At 37.4% G+C, this 19,985-nt stretch overlaps 1 protein-coding gene and 1 long non-coding RNA gene across 2 annotated transcripts in view; one reads left to right on the forward strand and one right to left on the reverse strand.

Moving 5' to 3' along the window:
* PLXDC2 (plexin domain containing 2) overlaps positions 1–19,985 on the reverse strand; it is a 432,662-nt gene that overhangs the window by 131,900 nt on the left and 280,777 nt on the right. The gene's annotated exons all lie outside the window — the stretch shown is intronic.
* The window catches only part of LOC123785603 (uncharacterized), a 60,828-nt gene that overhangs the window by 24,204 nt on the left and 16,639 nt on the right, over positions 1–19,985 (forward strand). The window contains exon 2 of the long non-coding RNA XR_006777686.2: positions 5,513–5,622. This is a non-coding gene — a long non-coding RNA (uncharacterized LOC123785603). The remainder of the gene's footprint in view (positions 1–5,512; positions 5,623–19,985) is intronic.

Genomic DNA, 19,985 nt, shown 5'->3' on the forward strand with positions numbered 1-19,985 from the left:
GGGACTACGTAAATCAGTTTTCTATTTTCGTAAGAATTAATGAATAAAACAAGCAAGACAAAAAAAGCCACAAAATTGTGTTAAAGCTTCTGTTGCCTTACTTCAGGGTCTGAATAAAGCTCTCATTGGTGTATTGTGGTCTTTATCATTTCAAATTTTCATGTATAATTTTTAGTAAGTTATTAGAAATTTAAATCTGCAGTTATTTACTTAGAAATTAATTTCTGTCTTTCTAGCAATGTCTTCTTTCCTTTGATTTCATTTTTCATCAAGGGCATAATGGAATTTTAGCTATTCACTTTTTTAAAAATTTTTATTTATTTATTCGACAGAGATAGAGACAGCCAGCGAGAGAGGGAACACAAGCAGGGGGAGTGGGAGAGGAAGAAGCAGGCTCATAGCGGAGGAGCCCGATGTGGGGCTCGAGCCCATAACGCCGGGATCACACCCTGAGCCGAAGGCAGATGCTTAACCGCTGTGCCACCCAGGCGCCCCTTTAGCTATTCACCTTTAAAAATATATTTTTAACTAGTGAAATCTCTACCATGTATTTTAATCATTATTTCTTGTTTCTCAAATGCCAAGTAATATCTTTCAAAATAAATTTCATATGTCTTGAGCAGAATTTTGTACATTTGCAGTTTCATATAGCTCAAGTGCACTAAAAGATATTAAGATAGGGTGATACAGTCATTGTTTTTATTTTATTTCTTTGTAAATTTTCAGAGTCATCAATGTTCAAAGCCAATATCACATCCCTAAAATGATCAAGATGAAGAATAACTATTTCTCAGGACGTATGATTTATTTTTTTCTCCTATCCTCACCAGCATGCCTTTATAATTCGCCATTAAGGTGGATACAAAAATTCTGTAAGGAAAGGATTAAATTGTATTCTGAGAATGTTCTGTAAGGGCCAGTGGCTCTGGATAGTTATTTCTCTATTCTATATTCTCCATTACTAATGGAAGAAACTTCACTTAATTTAAAGAAGAAAGGGGGCAGTAATTCGAGGCAGTATGATAATTGTGAATCAATATAAGATTAATTTTCCAAAGCAAGTCTAAGAAAAGCAGCAACAATTCCCAGGAAAACAGTTGCAAAATGCAGGACCATTAATGATTTCAGATACCCAATTCTTACTAATACTTAAAAAAAAAAAAAAGATACATATATATTTATTTTTATCCCTGAATGTTTCTACATAGATTTGGCAAATAATTATTCTCCATTCTCCATAACCCAGGTTTCAAATCGTGCAAATCCTTAACTGCTGCTTCCTTTCACCAGGAAAAAGTTTTCTGGAACTATAATTGCCCACATTTTGAAGGTGAAGTCTCACATTGTTCCCACAGAAATAATAAAAAATATGCAAGAATCTGTTAATATATAAAAACTATAAATATAATTCTTGATTCTTCTATTATTGTAACATTAAGATAAACGATTATTGCTGTTACTGTGAGTGGTACAGTTGTTACAACTACTATTAACCAGGAACGGCTACCATGATTGCAAACATGTCTGCCCCTACTCTTCATCCGTTACCACCATTACCACTGCCGCCACTAAAAACAATGTGAAAAATCACCCAACGAGGCAAAGAACCCCACTTACTCCAGGACATGAGCTGAATTTTGTGAATTCTGAGAACCCTCGCTTGGTTTCCTTAGCCACATTGCAAGCCAATTTCTAGCTCTTGGTGACCAAGGACTGAAAGGCTTCATGGGGATGGGTTCTACTTACTTCTCATTACGTTTCTAAATTTTGAAAATGTCGCCATCAGCAGCAGCTAATAACTGAGTGAGAGGGAAAACTTACAGGCCTGCTGACGGCAGACAAGTGTGATTAGGTGTTGCTATGCAAATTTCAGAGTCCTTTTGTGGTACAAAACTTTTCCAAAGCTTCAAAGGCACTTAGAGCTGCCGCCATCCCATTTAGACATTTACCTCTTTTCTTTAGCTTTTTGGGGGCATGCTCAGTTCGTAGAGAAAAATACATATTTCATTGTTCTGGTTGGTCACATTTTGGAATAGTTCAAGAAAAAAAAATATATATTTTTTTCAAAACTTGTTTGTAGCCATGTGAAGGGCTAATCATAAAATATCTCCTTTGATCACTACATGTTTCTTATTGAAAAGGAGTTTGAGGAAGAAACAACCTGTTTTCTCTGTGAAAATTCCAACACCTATACTTTAGAGCACAGTTGTGGTCACCTCAAATCCTATGTCAGCCTCCATTCGTTTAATTGACAAATTCTAGAGACAGGTTTACATCTGATATCTCTATTGCAATCCACAAATGAGACTTAAATGGGTAGGTGAATGACATGTGATTGCCGAATTTATTTAATGATACAAGCAAATGACATCCTAGTGGTATGAGTAAGTTACTTGGCATCTTTGTGCCTCAGTCCCCTAATCCGTTAAACGGGGGAGTAATCATTGGGCTGTTGTGATGGCTGAATGAATTGATACATGAAAAGCACTTAAAAACAGTGTTTAAGATTAAAATTTGCTGAAAACAAGCAATCAAATTCCCTCTAATTTTTACCTCTTGAAGTCTTTTTCTGTCTAATGTATACTAGTTGATTGGACTTAAACCAGGATGCTTACATGACTTCAAAACTGTGCTTCATACCCAAATGGTAAGGTATGGGTTTCTTTGAATTATTCTAGTTTGGATTAAGGTACATCACTGACTCTAACTACAGGGCAACAAATAATTAAAAGCCTTAATGTCTAAAGTTCTGCATTTAAGATAGCTTCCCTTCCCTTACATTCCGATGAAGTAAGCACCTTGTAAAAATATTAACATCCTATTGGCCGCAAATGGTTGTTTCATTTAACTGGATGTGTCATAGTAATAAAGGCTATAATTGCCTGTGAAACATTCTATGAAACTTTAATGTGTAAAAGGCTACATAAAATATTTTATTTCCTCATCTTTGAGTTGATATTTTTGACCCCAGGGGAAAGGTTGGAGCTAATGTATATGCCTGTAGGGCACTGAACATTGATAGTTAGTTAAATGCTGCCTTTAGAGCACAAATGACTGGTGTATGTCACCATTGTCACCTGTGGGACGTGCCTACTATGATCCCTACACGCTAATCAAATACATCTGAAATTTATGGGCCTTGTTGCACGAGGATTCCTCCTACGAATCCCTCACTACCTTTATATATGATCTGTTCCCTTTCCGCACCCTATTTCACTGGGTGTTGTTTGTGGTTATTGTTTTGTCAAATCGCTCAGTAGTTGTGGCGGACAACTTGCTGGAAGCAAACAAGTGAAGTCTGAGCAGAATTCAACTTACATTCTGCTCAAACGCCATTTTATGAATCATAGCCCATGCTATAAACTACCCCCTTTCAGACAAATACTTGTTGTAGTGAAGTCAGCCTTTTAAACAAAACCATATGCGGCAGCAATTGCTAATTTGAAAATTAAGTTGTGGTGAGTTATCTGGTAACGTAACTGTCTGCCAGCAGCAACTGTTACAATGACAGGTTTCCTGTCACGGGCTCTCTCTGGACAAAATGGCTGCTAGCAGACCTCACGGTTCACTGTGAGGATACTGGTTTGTACACACAACCTAGATGGTTACAAAAATAAAGAAAAAAGATAAAATAGCATTTCTGAGGTTCACGTGAGCTTACTAACTACTGGCTCCTGGGAAGTAACCTATAATATTGTCACTCACCAAATATTTTCTCTTTACAATTCCAACCAGCTGTTAAGGTAAAATAAACCAGATATATTTTCTATAATAAAAAAATTAGAATATATATGTTAAAATACATCATATCTCCTAGATTCCTTTATTCCACTGGCTTAAGGCACCACAGAGAATTGCAAATCACAACAAAAACAGCCCTTGGAGAAAAAAAAAAGGCAACAAGTGAGAACTTGGTTATTAGCTGCAAATTACGTTCATGAAATTACCAATGTAGAGATTTATGTTGACCATATAAAGTGCCTCTCTCCATCTCCAGAAGGAAAGAGCAGGAGCCAGAATTATGTAGAAGAGCAGGAAGAGGGACTTTTGAACTGCCTTCTCCATCTTGTTTCTCAAATAAATCAAAGTGACTTATTCTCAGTGCAGGTTAATACCTAGTGGTCATTGTCAACAGCACCCTTTCTCCCCCTCCTCCAGATGCTTCTGATTAGGTAGGATTTTTAGAGATGGGTCCATGCACACTGCAAATGGTGAATGATACCCCCTGCAGTTGTGTAGTGCATGGACTTCGCAGCTTTTCATGAAAGCACTGATTGCCCTTGTTTGGTTGAGAATCAAGTTCATTCTCTCTATTCAGAGAGATCCAGCTGATATTTCAAAAGCCTTACTCCCATGTGGGGGAGAATGGGAGGGTTGGTCTGAATTGCTTATGCTTCCAAACTGGGGATTCAAGGACCCTTCTGTTAAATGTTGGCTTGTATGTGACACAAAGTTATAGCTGGGAGTTAGTCCCCAGCACCTGAGTTCTGCTTAATTTGGGGGTATGCTGCTCCATGTTTGCAAAGCCTCTATCTCAAGTCCCATCTAGTCTCTTGGACCCTGCTCTCTGTGGACAGTCTTTCTAGAAGACAACTACTTGGCTTCCTGACCTATGAATATCAAGCCACCCCAGGAATTTCTGACCATTTACCAAAACCTAAGTAACCCCTTTGGGAAACTACCCAGGATGGCACTAGCTGGCCTTCTACCCAGATTCCATCTTGCTAGAGAGGGGAGCTCATGCCCTGCTGTGGTTTTCACTTCATCCTCAGGGTGCCCCATTACCACGAAGAATAATAAAAACTGCCCCATCCCTTCCTAAGGACTTAAAAACTATCCTTGAAATCCATTTGTTAAGTGACCAGAAACAGCCCTGGAAGCAAGATGGCCAAATATAAACAAAGGCTATATTCAGGTAGGGAACTTTTTTTCTGACACCATCAGATCTTACTGTATTTATTGACTAATCTGGGGTCCTGCATATTTTACTTTAAAAATCAGGTAAATTTAAAGTAAAAATATTACCTAACAGGAGAATACCTCCTTCGAATTCTTGCCCAGAATTGGGATCTATTCAGCCTACAGTTTACAGAACAAATTTTATTCCACATATTTGAAATTATAACTATGCTTTCCTACCTCCATACTTCTTTTTTTTTTTTTTTTTTAGATTTTTAAAATTTATTTATTTGACAGAGACAGCCAGCGAGAGAGGGAACACAAGCAGGGGGAGTGGGAGAGGAAGAAGCAGGCTCCCAGCGGAGGAGCCCGATGTGGGGCTTGATCCCATAACGCCAGGATCACGCCCTGAGCCGAAGGCAGACGCTTAACGACTGCGCCACCCAGGCGCCCCCTACCTCCATACTTCTAAGGAAGATTTTGTTTCCCATTGCTTAGACATTCCCAGGAGATACAGAGATCTCAGCCCTAAGTTTTACCAGAACCATTCCAAGTCAGGTAATAAAAGGTCTTGAATGTACTAACGATCTCCTCCTTGTCCTTCCCTTTTCAGTGCAAGAGAAATACCATTCATCGAGACAGGAAAGAAGCCCTACAAGGGAGTAGAAGAGCTCTGTTTTCTCAAAGACCACCATCTGCATTGCACCACCAGGTCCAAATCAGGTACTTGCTCCTTCCTTTTTTTTCTAGCATAACTAAAGTATTGTTGCCAATTATTGCCTCAGATGGTTTTGGTTTTAATGCCTTAGCATTTAACTTCTAGACCCAATTTAGTGTCATATATACACTGTTTAGTTAGATGAGATATAAATAGTTTATGTGTATATGTGGATATACGTATATATGTAAAATACACACGCAATGTGTGTGTGTGTGTCTGTGGGCACGTGCACGTGCATGTGTGTGTGTGTGCATTTCTCTCCATGAGGAGTCAAAGTGGACTGGAGCAGTGTAGGTTTGAGTTCATCTTTTACAAGCTGTATGATCTCATGTCATCACTTACTCTCCCTGAGTTGCAATTTCTTCTGTAAAATTAGGTTAAAATTAATCCCTTCTAAACAACACTGTTGTGCGCAGTGAAGAAAGACTATAGACATGTAGCTGCAATTCTACCACTCAACACATATATTTGGAACATCTATATTGCCCTGTGACAGTGTTCCAGAATCAGAGTTCTGTGGGGGCTCCCTCTGCAGCTACATGGCTTACTCCCCTCTTGACCTCTTGCAGCCCTGTGGTCAGGTTCCAACTGTGATACTTCCAACCTCCTTGAGACATGTGCCCTTTTCCAGCCTCCGAAGGGTGATCACAACTACACTTCCTCAGAAGTTTTAGGAGTCTGGTCCCTTGAGAAGATGAATTGTCAGTGAGAGGGACAAAAAACCTTAACAAAAGAGTGTTGGCTCAACTGTATATTCATATTACACTTTGTGCTTTATAGTTTCAATATGCCCTACAATTTGAACATTCAAAACATCAGATGCCCAAAGATAAACGCACTATATTTGAGAAAAGAAAGGGATTTATTTATTTGGTTTTGTGTATGTGTGTGTGTGTATATATATATACACACACACATGCATATATTATATTATTACATAATGTATATATTACATATACATTATATTATATATTTATGTTTTTATATATTTTATAATTATATATTATATTATATTACATTATGTAATATTATACATATAATGTAATGAGAACTAGTGGAACTCATCACTACAGTTTAGCATTTTACTTCTTGGTTGCTAAGAACTAAGGTGAGATATTGAAAGGAATTGGTTTTCAACATGGCCAAGGAAAACAAACAAGTATTCTCTGAATTTGCAAAATGAAACTCCTGTTGTGGAGAAGCGGAGTCTTTGCATCCTTAGGTTATTCTTATATTATTCTCTCTTGAGAGAGAGAGAGCAAGCGAGAGGGGAGGGAGAATCTTAGAATATGTAGATTTATAAATCAACACAAAATGAATATTGAATATCTTAAAATCTGAAGCATAAAATCCTTAATCCCAGTTAATAATTCAGTTAGCTTACTTCCTCTGAAAGCATTTCAGACATGTTTTTACTCATTTTTCTGACCCAGATGCATCCAATCTATCAATATCTTGGTTAATACCACCTACATTGAGCTTTCAAAAATGCATTTTTTTTCAAAAGTATGATGTATTATTCCATAGTTATGCAGTCTATTTTAGGAAACACTGTAGTTACTGAGAGCAGTGGGAGACTGAAAGCAGCCCTCAGACCTTCTTTCTATATTCATGCCTTATGGTTCTTTTGCCACTCTCGCCTTCACACTAAATGAGTAAACAAGCAAACAAAAAAATTAACTGTATTTAGGGTCATCTCTTCCTAGTGTTGACTCAGGGGAGAGTTCATTAGAATATATATTCTTCCAACACAGTTATTATACAGAATTACTTGCTTTCATTCGGTATATGGGCATTGAGGCCAAAAAGAATAGAATGTGGTTAGCACTACCATTTATCTCACAAATTAGATCCTAATTCAAGTGTAAGAGATTCTACTTCCTATAACTGTACTGTGAAAAAGTTTGACTGAATATATTTATTTTGATTAAAGCACGAACAAAGTGTTTTCCTTGACCTTGGGAGTCTTTGCAAGGGCTATTTACATTTAAAAATTATTAAATACATATTCAAATACTCATATACATTCAAATATGGATATTTTGTGATGTTCAACTAATTTCTACTTGTTTACATATATGACTATGTATATTAATGGTTTTAAAGATAAATGTTAAAAGATGAAATTCATAACATATGCATAGAATATATGCTTATACATATATGAATAATAAGCACCCATGTATCAGTTTATTTTACCATCAGACTAAAAGATATAGAATAAAGCACAAATATGACCTTTAAAATGTACTGCTAACCACTTTCACATTTTTTTTATCATTTCCTTCCTTTTCTTTATAGTTTTTACACTATATGTTTACATCCCTAAAGATGATTAGTTTTGTGTGTTTAGACTTTACAATAACTGACTTATATTGTATTTTTCTGAAAGTTTTTATTTTTGCTTAATCTACATTCATGAGGGAATCATTCCTGTCATACATGTAGCTGTGGTTCATTCATTTTTCACTGCTGTATCATATTCCACCATACAAAATAACCACAATTAATTTATCCAATCAACTTTTGAGGACATTTGTGCTGCCCCAATTTTTTACCATTACAAATCACGTTACCATGAAAAAATTCTACATGTGCCCTGGTTCACATATAGAAGATTTTCTATTGGATAAACCTAAGAAGCTGTATGGCTAGATCATAGGGCATGCACAGGTGGAAGTTCACAAGATAATGCTGAACTGTTTTTGGAAGTTACACGAATGGACACATCTACCATTACTATACACATATATATATTGCTTCCTATCCCCATCAAAATTTGTTCTTTCACTTCCACCTAATATTATTTTTGAAGGGTATAAAACATGAGTCAATTGTTTTTTTCTCTACAGGGATAGTCCATTATCATCTTTTAGAAATTTCATCATCTCTTTACTGACCTGCAATATCAACTTAATAGTAAATCTAGTTTTCATAAATCTATGTGATGTATTCCTTGGGTCTCTATTCCAATCTACTGGTCTGTTTGTTTATCTCTGTGCAGTTACCACAATGTTTTATTATTATGTGTTCATCAGACATGGTGAATCAACTATTTGTATTTTCCTTTAAGAATATGTGACTATCAAAAAAAAATGTGACTATTCTTGGTCTTTCATTCTTCCATATACATACTTCTGGATTAGTTTATCAAGACACACACACACACACACACACACACACACACACAGAGAGTAAAATAACCATGTAGGATTTTGACTGAAATTGCAATGAAATTTTAAGTAAGCTTAGGAGGAATTCACTCCTTTTGATTTTGAGTCTCCCCACCATTAAACATGGTATATATATTTATTTACACATTCTAGATATTTTACACTATTTTTTATTAATTTTTTAAAAAATGTCCTGCATATCATTTTAGATTTATTCTGATTTACTTAGTCTTTTCTGAAGGTATCATTATTGAAAACTTTACTTTCAGTCATATTTTCTAAGAGTCTGTGGTGGCGTTCAGAAACACAATTGCCTTTGCATATTGATTTTATATGCAGCAATCTTACTCAACTCCAGAGTGAATTCTAATAATTCGCCTGTGCATTTTGGGGGGCTTTCGTTTACTGACAATCATATAATTAGAAAATAATGAGAATGTTTTTTTCTCTCCAATCATTATATATTTTTTTCTTTTTCAATATCTACATATTGCCTGTTGTTTTAATGCAGAAACAATAAGCTTATTTTAAGATAAATATCTAAATGATAAATTGAAATCTGTAGAACATGGAAGAACTATAATTCAGAATCTAACTAGAATAGCTATCACAAAGATATTTTATAAGACTGAAAAAAATACTTTGTAAAACATTTAAATGAAATGTCACTGTTGAAGAAAAACAATTCTGGTTATTTCTCTTTTCTATTTCTTCTTATTTCTAGAGAATTCTCTCTATACTTTAGAGAGAAATAGATAAATTTCTCTTAAGCCATTAATCTGCAGGTATCTGAACACCTTACGTCTCTTGCTACTTCATTAGAGATGCCATTTTTCCATTTCTTTCGCAACACTTTTACTTCAATTAAACCTTCACATCTGATTATCCAAACCAGGTAAAGCAGTAGGAAATGTTATTCACAAAAGTGGCTCATTTGTTTCTCAATTTACAGTGGCTTTGAACAGAAGAACATTTGCTGGGAACAGGCAGACATGGCTATGGAGCAAACAAAAGGCACAAAACAGAACCACAACTCTGGGACAACCCCAGAGAAGAAAGGAATAATGCCAACACCCCTCTTAGGTTAAGTGGTACGAACAGTAGAAAAAGACCTTCCAAGTGCAGGTGCAACATTCTATTGCCTTCCAGGGAAAATTAAAGGGATTCTTAGATTTTTTTTTTCCCCAACACCTTCACATTTATATCTGACAAAAACGCTCAGGGGGCAAAACTATCCTGTCTTAGGTTGAAAAGAGGCGCTTCTCAAAGAGGACTGTGGGAAAGCACGGAAGGTATATTGTAATTGATAACCTGATTTTCTAATATATTAGCCTTTGTGGAAGAGCAGCGAGAGCCAGAATTTCAAACGCACTTTTGTGTAACTGCTTCAGACTAATCCGAACTGAAGGGATAAAGTCTTTTTTTAATTTCACTTGATGTCTGCTAAGGCAGAGAATGAAAAGGTTCACCATACTGGGTGGAATTCTTCCCCTGGATACTCATTTACAGTTCCCGTCCAGTGTGTGAGTGGAGGAGTCAAGGTGGCTGCAGGTAGAATTTGGCCTCAATGACATAACCCAGTCCTAACAGTGCACTTCACGGATGTGTCCAAAGGTCAGTGAAACCAGGGCAAGTCTGTGTTCCATCAGACACCAGCACTACAGTAATACCTCTTTAAATTTTCTAACATAAAAATTAATAACATTTTAACTTTCCCACAAATTGGGGATGCAGAAGGCATGGGGAGACATAAAATTTATTGGGATTCATGGTTCAGGTTTCAACCATTCCTTTTTCATACACTGCCATTGTCAGAGACGCTAGGCAGGTACTTAATGACAATTAACTATTTAAACCTTCTCTCATGAAAAATCTGGTGAGGTATTATACCCTACAGTGTGAATGGGATATAATCTTTACCATGGTATCCCCTCTCGGGAGTATTTTTACGTTATTAAGAAAGATGACCTTCCTTAACTTAAAAAAATTGGTTCTCTCCTATGGTCACTCACAAGGGGCTGCAATCACCCCCATGAGTGTCCACTCACTGCTGACCTTAAGTAGAAGGTGAGCACACGTCCCCCACTAACCGCATACCAGCCTGTGAAGGGTGGGGGCTAACCTCCTGGGAACATGGGTCACCACAGCCCCTCAGGTGGCTGTTACCATCCTCTGTCCACTCCGCTGTGGCCATTTGGCTCCTGACCAATGGCTTTAGAAAAAAATCCCAATTTCATTAGATAGAGACGCTTTTTCTTTGAGGAAAAAGTGCTAACAATTTGGCATTGTGGATTGGTTTTCTCTCCTTGTTAGATAAGCCTTTAAGGACAGGTGGGTCAGTTCACTCATCTTTGTACGTCCTGCTCAGCGTGTTGGGAGAGCGCCTGCCGTACAAGTCATAGATTAGGTTTCAAGAATGAGAATGGTCCAAACGCCACAGCTCCATATATAAAGCCCTCCCTGGTCTGGCCACCACCCAGCTCTTCACCTTCATCTCCCACGTCTCCTCCACATCCACCCTGCGCTTCAGCCCCTCACGGCTCCCCGCGGGCATCGTGCGTTTTATGCACTTTCACATGCTGCATTTTTCTGCCTGAAATACGCTTTCCTCCTTTTGTGCTCTGAAAAATCCTATTCATTCTTCAAGCTTCAATTTAAACATCTCCTCTTGTGTGAAGCCTTCTTTGATCCTCTCCGACCCCAGAAGATCTGATGACACCCTCTGGGCTTTCATCCCTACGCCCACCCCAACTTCTTCTACAGGTCTTACCACAGCCGGTGTAAAGTTGTTTATTTTCACAGCCACCCCCCTCCCCCCGGTCTGCTTCCCTCTCTTCTCATCTGTTACAAACCCGACAGGACACGGACTGGAATATTTTCGTGTTTGTGTCTCAACACAGAGTCTGACCGTCACTCATGGACTCATGTCCAATTTGCTAGCAATTATCAAGTGCTGAGTATGTTTGAGGGATTCCACGAGGCACTGGGGCTAGAGGAGGGAGAGGGCCTTCCCTGGCCTCCCGGAGAGTGGTGTGTGACGAGGCTGGAGACCAGCAGCCAGGGGACAGCAACAGACTGTGGGAGGCCATGCCAGCCAGGGCCTAGGTTTGGGGACTTAAGGTAATGGAAGCACACCAAAGGGTTGAGCAGAGGCTTCACAGGACCAGACTGTACTGAAAGAACATTCTGATAAACACTAGATTCAGGAGAGTGTTTCCAGAGAATTCAAGTGGAGAACCCACGGAGAAAGTTACATAGTAAAATTCACCCATGTCTGTTTGACCTCCCACCTTTAAACTGGCTGTAGGGTACAGAGTGTTTTCTATATTATCTATCTGTCTATCTATCTATCATCTATCTATCATCTATCATCTATCTATCATCTATCTATCATTTTGGTATAGCTGCAATATTTCAAAAAAATGCAAAATTCATTCAGGCAGAGCATAGACAAGCAGGAAGGAGGACATACTTAAAATAGGGTGAAGAATTCACTGCCTCTTTCAATAATTTGTGGAAAGATGGGATGGGCTTACACTAGGAGTGAGGTGGCCAGAAGCAGACAATCGGAGGGTTTTTCAAAAGTAAATTCCTGCCTAGATGTTTCACTGGATACAAGGGAGAGTGCTGAAAAGGGAGTCAAGTGGAAGATGATGGCTCCGGTTACTAAGATGGGGACACGGGTGGAGGAAAAGCTAAATCTAGGCGTCCCAGCTGGTTTCAGAAGACAAGTGTGCAAGCGATCAGGTGCCATTTCTGTTGCTCCTACAGCGGGAAGTATCACAACAAAAATCCGCCATACCCCCAATTCCCGTCACGGACATTCCCCCGTTGAGTTGGTTGTTTTTGAATTAAACCCTGTGCACTGAAGCGGGAACCTTGGGGATCAGGCATAATCCGATTCCTTTGACAGATTCGCACCATTTCAAGGCTTGCAAACGGGAGGGATTACCTGCTAATTTAACCGTGAAACTGGATTTGTATCTCTGCCCCAGATAAGGTGAGGCTGCATGGACACACAGAGATAAACTACTCTTCAGGGAACTACAAAAATCACTACTGGGGCCATTTATTTCCATTTAGACTTGTCATCTGGGGTCCAAAGAAAACCTGAAGGAGAGCCCAGTATATATGACAAATGCATTATTTTCCTGCTGACACTGTTTTGTCGGTGACATTAGTATTTTACAAGTACTACATAAAGAGACACAGCAAATGCATTCCATGATAAAGATTTTCTTTCCAACCTTCACGCAGACCTCTCTGGAATAATCTAAGGCAGCATAAGTATTGACAGAATGTTAAATAAATACAAGACAATGAAATCAGTATACTTAAAAATCTATAAAACGGAACTCTATAAATGTTACACTCTGACCGAAGTCTTGTTCTGAGAGCTCCCAACCTAATACAGATGTACAAATAGGGGAGCCTAAAAAAGTAAAAAGGTCACTAAAGTTCCCCACCAGATATTCTCCCACCAAACGGGGAGGGTCATGGAGAGAAAAACGTGGAGTTGAAACACAGGGGAGAATTTCTTTTTCAGGAAAAGAGTAATAAAAATTATTCATGGAACACTACATCAAAAACTAAGGATGTACTGTATGGTGACTAACATAGCATAATAAAAAAATTATTATTAAAAAAATTATTCAATGAGTGGAGGAGCTGTTTAAAATCTAAAGCCCGGATGGAAGAATGGCGAACACTAAAAGAGAATTTGAACTTTTTTTATTTTTATAAGTGAACCATTTAAGTTTATATCTCCATACTGTTCAATAACTGAAAGACTTAGAGACTATCAAATACAATTCAAGTGATGATTAGAATGTTGTGACAGAGTGTTAGAAAACATATAAAGGTGTAGGTTAGGATCTGTGAACTTTCTAGATCTCAAATTCTTCTCACATTATTTGCCCTCTGGGAAAATTAACTTTGTTAGGAGAAAGGGTGACCATGAGATTGGCACTCTGGGATCTCATGGAAAGTTTACAAAAACATTTGGCCCTTCATTCTTTTTTTTAAAATTTGTCGTAAGAACATCTAACATGAGATCTACCCTCTTAAAATTCTTAAGTGCACAATACAGTATTATTAGCTGTAGGCACAACGTTTTGCAGGAGATCCCTAGACCTTAATCATCTAGTGTAACTGAAACTTTGTATCCATTGGACAGCAACCCTCCTAGTTACCCCTCACCCAGCTCCTGGCAACCACCATTCTACTCTCTGCCTCCATGAGTTTGACTCTTTTGGGTACCGCATATAAGTGGAATCATGCAGTATGCGTCCTTCATGACTGGCTTATTTGACGTAGCATAGAGTCTTCAAGGTTCATCCATGTTGTTGCCTACGGTAGGGTTTCCTTCTTTTGTAGGCTAATAGTCCATTATATGTATAGATCACTTTTTCTTTATCTACTCATCTGTTGACAAACATTTAGGTTGTTTCTAATCTTGGCTGCTGTGAATAATTATGCAACGAACACGGGACTGCAAATATCTCTTTGAGATTCTAATATCAATTTCTTTGGATATATACTTAGAAATGAGATTGCTGGACCATATGGTACTTCTACTTTTAGTTTTTTGAGGAAACTCCATACTGTTTCCCATAGTGGCTGCACATTTCACATTCTCCCCAACAGTGTGCAAGGGTTCCAATTTTACTACATTCTCCCCAACACTTGTTATCTTTTTATTTTTTTTATAAGAGGCATCCTAACAAGTGTGAGGTGATATGTCATTGTGGTTTTAATTTGCATTTTTCTAATGATTAGTGCTGTTGAGCATCTTTTCATGTACCTGTTGGCCATGTCTTCTCTGGAGAAATGTCTATTGAAGACCTTTGCCCATTTTTTAAATTGAGTTATTTGTTATTTTGCTATTGATTTGCAGGAATTCCTTATATATTTTGGATATTAACTCCTTATCAGATATGTAGCTTGCAAGTATTTTCTCCCATTCTGTAGGTTGTCTTTTGGTATTGCTGATGGTTTCAATGACTGCACAGAAGCTCTTCAGTTTGACGTACAGTTGACCCTTGGGCAACGAGGGGGTGAGGGGCGCTTACCCCCCATGCAGTTGAGAATCCATGTATAAAACTTTTGACTCCCCAAAAGCTTAACTACTAATAGCCTACTGTTGCCTGGAGGCCTTACTGATAACATAAACAATTAACACATATTTTGTATGTTATGTCTATACTATATTCTTATCATAAAATTAGCTATTGAAAAGATATAATTAAGAATATCATAAAAGAGGGGCACCTGGGTGTCTCAGTAGGTTAAGCATCTGCCTTCAGCTGGGGTCATGATCCCAGGGTCCTGGAATTGAGCCCAGCGTCTGGCTCCCTGCTCAGCAGGGAGCCTGCTTCTCCCTCTCCCCAGCCTGCCATTCTATCTACTTGTTCTGACTCTCTCTGTCAGATAAGTAAATAAAAATAAAATCTTAAAAAAAAAAGATATCATAAGAGGAAATACATTTACGGTACCATACTGTAAAGAATCTGTGTATAAGTAGCCCCATGCAGTTCAAACCCGTGTTGTTCAAGGGTCAACTACAGTCCCATTTGTTTATTTTGCTTTGTGCCTTTGTTTTTGGTGTTAATCCATGAAATCATTGTCAAGCTCAAAGTCATGAAGTTTTCCCCTATGTTTTCTTCTAGGAGTTTTACAGTTTCCGATCTTATGTTGAAGTCTTAAATCCACTTTGAATTGCTTTATGTGTTTGGTGTAAGACAAAGGTCCGATTTCATTTTTTCCTCATGTGGCTATCCACTTTTTCCAACACCACTTGTTGAAAAGACTATCCTTTCCCCATGTGTATTCTCGGTACCCTTGTTGAACATCAACTGACTGTATATATGTGGATTTATTTCTGGCTTTCTATTCTGTTCCATCGGTTTACAGTCTATCTTTATGCCAGAACCATACTGCTTTAATCACCATAGCTTTGTAATATAGTTTGAAATCAGGAAGTATGATACCTCTATCTTTGCTTCTCTTTCTCAAGATCGTTTTGACAATTCAGAATCCTTTTGGTTCCATATGAATTTTAATATATTTTTCTATTTCTGTAAAAGATGCAATTGGCATTTTGGTAGAGATTGCATTAAATTTTTGGATTGTTTTGAGCAGCACGGACATTTTATCTTATTTGTTTATTTTTTCAATTGATAATTTTTGTTAAAAAATATTTTATTTATTTATTCATGAGAAACAGAGACAGAGAGAGGCAGAGGGAGAAGCAGGCTCCCTGTCGAGCAAGGAGCCCAATGTGGGAATCGATTCCAAGACCCTGGGATCATGACCTGAGCTGAAGGCAGACGCTTAACTGACTGAGCCACTCAGGCACCCTCAATTGATACTTTTATTATTTATTTAATAAGTCATCAACTTTGTCTCCTTACCTATCTACAACTGGAATTTCATTTTATTTCCATGCTGAGTAATGAAACAATGACAAAGCTAATAAGAGTAAGCTACTTCAAAAAGAGAAGCTAACGCAGCTCATTTTCTTTTAACAGGCAAAATATAAAAACATGCACTATAGAACGCACAATGGTTTAGACACTAAGAAATTCAAATGTGATCTTGAAAATGGAGGCAAATCCAGGGCTCAGCAAAGAAGACCTGAGATACTGTGCAACTGTTTAAGGGTTCCTGGAGCTGCATTTCTTGGCCACTAGCTGAATCTTGACATGGGGGAAGATTTTAGCTAATGCTGAGTGGAGATGCGACAAGTGTTGAGTTGAGTTAGGGGCAGTGCACAGGAACCAAAAGGCTGGAACGTACTAAATGCTGTTGAAAGCATCCACCCAGGAAGGACTTTACCTTCCAGGAGCTCTAAACTGGCAGCACTCCCAGTGTTCACACAGTTGACTTTACCCTTTGTGCTCGATTTGGCACAGGAAGTGGCAGTGTCTCCACCACCAGCGGTGGTGATGCAGCCCCTGGCAGTGGCTTTCACCATCTCATCCATGGGGGCTTTGGTTCCTCGGACAAAAGTTTCCCATTCATATATGCCCAGAGGTCCATTCCACACAATCTGCTTAGCCCGAGCAACTGCCTCAGCATACTTCCTGCTGCTCTCAGAGCACAGTCCAAGCCCATCCAGCCAGTAGGGATGCCAGAAGCCCCAGTGGCTTGGCCAGTCTTGGCATTCTCATCAAACATGTCAGCAGTGACAATGTCGACAGGCAAGGTCATTTTCACACCATTCTGCTCAGCTTTGGACAACAGGTCTTTGACGATCTTGGCTCCCTTTTTGTCAAACACAGAAGTGCCAATCTTCACGTTGCTGAGCACCTTAAGGAAGGTAAAAGCCATTCCACCACCAGTAATCACCTTATTGACTTTGTCCAGCATATTATTCATCAGCTTGGGCCACTAAGGTGGACATTTTAAAAACATTGTCTTCCAATCCATGAAAACACATGATGTCTTTCCATTTATTTGTATCTTCTTTAACTCCTTTCATCAGTGTTTTGTAGCTTTTAGCATGCAAGTCTTTCACCTCATTGGTTAAATTTATTCCTAAATTGTTTTTTTTTTTTTTTTTTTCTTTTCAATGCTATTATATATGGTTTTCCCCTCTGGTTTTCTTTCCAGATGATTTGTTATTAGTGTATAGAAACACTGCTAGTATTTGTATGTTGACTTTATATTCTGCAACATTACTCAATTCATTTATTAGTTCTAGTAGGTTTTTGTGTGTGTGACATCCTTTAGGTTTTCAACACATAAAATTATGTCATTTGCAAACAGAGATAATTTTACTCCTGTCTTTCCAATTTGTAAACACATTTCTTAATGTGTTTCTTAGGAAATATGTATTAGGAAACATTTCCTAGGAAACGTGTATCACATTAATTGATTTTCATATATTGAACCATCCTTCCATCTCAGGGATAAATCCCATTTGATAATGGTTTATGATTCTTTTAATGTGTTGTTGAATTTGGTTATTTGGTTTGCTAGTATTATGTTGAGGATTTTTGCATCTATGTTAATCAGGAATACTGGTGTGTACTTTTTTTTTTCTAATAATGTCTTTCTTTGGCTTTGATATCATGATAATGCTGGCCTTATAGGATAAGTTTGGAAGTATTCCTCCTCTTTGGTAGAATTCATCCATGAAGATATATGGTCTTTTTCTATGCTTGGGGTTTTTTGATTACTGATTTAAAAATAATCTATAAATCAAACATAATTTAATTACTAATGATAGATATGTTCAGATTTTCCATTTCTTCATGCTTTTGTCTTGGCAGGGTTTATGTTTCTAGGAATTTATCCATTTCATCTAGGTTATCCAATTTGTTGGCATATAATTGTTCACAGTATTTTCTTATGACCCCTTTTATTTCTGTGACATAAGTTTTAATGTCTCCTCTTTCATTTCTGATTTTATTTTTTGAATCATTTCTCTTTTTTCTTAATCTAAGGGTTTCTCATTTTTTCTGATTTTTTTCAAAAACAACTCTTAGTTATGTTGATCTCTATTGTTTTTACTTATTTTATTTTTGCTGTAATTTTTATTATTTCCTTCCTTCTTCTAACTTTGAACTCAGCTTGTGATTTTTCTAGTTCCTTGAGATGTAAAGTTAGTTTATTTGAGATCTTCCTTTCTAACGTACATGCTTATAATTATAAACTTCCATCTTATTTATGCTTTTTCTACATCCCATATCTTTCGGTATGCTGTGTTTTTGTTTTCATTTGTCTCAAGATATTGTATAATTTCCCTTTGATTTCTTGTTTGACTCATTAATTGTTTGAGAGTGTTTTTTTTTAATTTCCAAATATTTGTGAATTTTCCAGTTTTCTTTCGTGCTATTAATTTCTAGTTTCTTCTTATTGTGGTTGGGATATGTTTGATATGATTTCAATCTTTTAAAATATATTAAGACTCTTTTTGTGGCCTAATATATGATCTGTCCTGGAGAATGTTCCATGTGCACTTAAGAAGATTGTTTGTTCGGCTGCCGTTGAGTGGGATATTCTGTGTATGTCTGTTAGGTTCATTTGGTCTGTAGTGTTATTTAAGTATACTATTTCTTTACTGATTTTCTGTCTGGATGTTGTTTCCATTATTGAATGTGGATTATTGAAGCCTCTACTATTATTGTATTGCTGTCTATTTCTCCCTTCAGTTTGTCCATGTTTGCTTTACATATTCAGGAGCTCCGATATTGGGTGCACATACATTTGTACTGGTTATATCTTCCTAATGTATTGACTCTTTTTTTTTTTTTTAAGATTTATTTATTTGAGAGAGAGAGAGAGAGAGAGAGAGACTGGGAGGGAAGGACAGAGGGAGAGAATCAGAGAATCTTTTGAAGATTTTATTTTTTTAAATTTTTATTTATTTGCCAGAGAGAGAGAGAGAGCACAAACCAGGGAGAAGGCAGAGGGAGAAGCAGGCTCCCCACTGAGCAGGGAGCCTGCTGTGGGGCTCAATCCCAGGACACTGGGATCATGTCTTGAGCTGAAGGCAGACACCTAACCAACTGAGCCACCCAGGCAACCTTGTATTGACTCTATCATTTTTTAATGTCCTTTGTCTCTTGTGACAGTTTTTGACTTATAGTGTATTTTGTCTGATATAAATATCACTGCCCCTTGTTGTTCCCTTTTGGCTACCAGTTATATGGAATATATTTTTCCATTCCTTTACTCTATATGTGTCCTTAAATCTAAAGCAAGGGTCTTGTAGATAGCAGGTAGTTGGATTTTTTTTAATCCATTCACCCACTCTAAGACTTTTGATTGGGGAGTTTAGCCTATTTACATTTAAAGTTAATTATGGATAGAGAAGGACTTACTATTGGTATTTTGTTAGTTATTTTCAGTCTGTCTTGTAGCTCTTTTGTCCATCTTTTCTTGTCTTGCTAACCACTTTGTATTTCATTGATTTTGTAATGATGTGTTTTGTTTCCTTTCTCTTTTCTTTTGTGTATCTTCTGTTTTATTTTTGTGCTTACCACGGGGTTTTCATAAAACATCTTAGAGTTTTAACAGTCTGTTTAAAGCTAATAACACCAATATTTAGTCATTCTTAACCAATTTTAAAGATGAAGTAAATATGTCTTTCTTGCAATGACTATAGCCTGATTCTTTACAATGTTTATTGACAAAACAAACATTTCACTTTGACATTTTTGGTTTAGCTTTTGAACTAAACTAAA

The sequence above is a fragment of the Ursus americanus genome, chromosome 31 (genome assembly GCF_024610735.1).
Source record: "Ursus americanus isolate L20-20 chromosome 31, mUrsAme1.1.p, whole genome shotgun sequence".
Classification (NCBI taxonomy): domain Eukaryota; kingdom Metazoa; phylum Chordata; class Mammalia; order Carnivora; family Ursidae; genus Ursus; species Ursus americanus.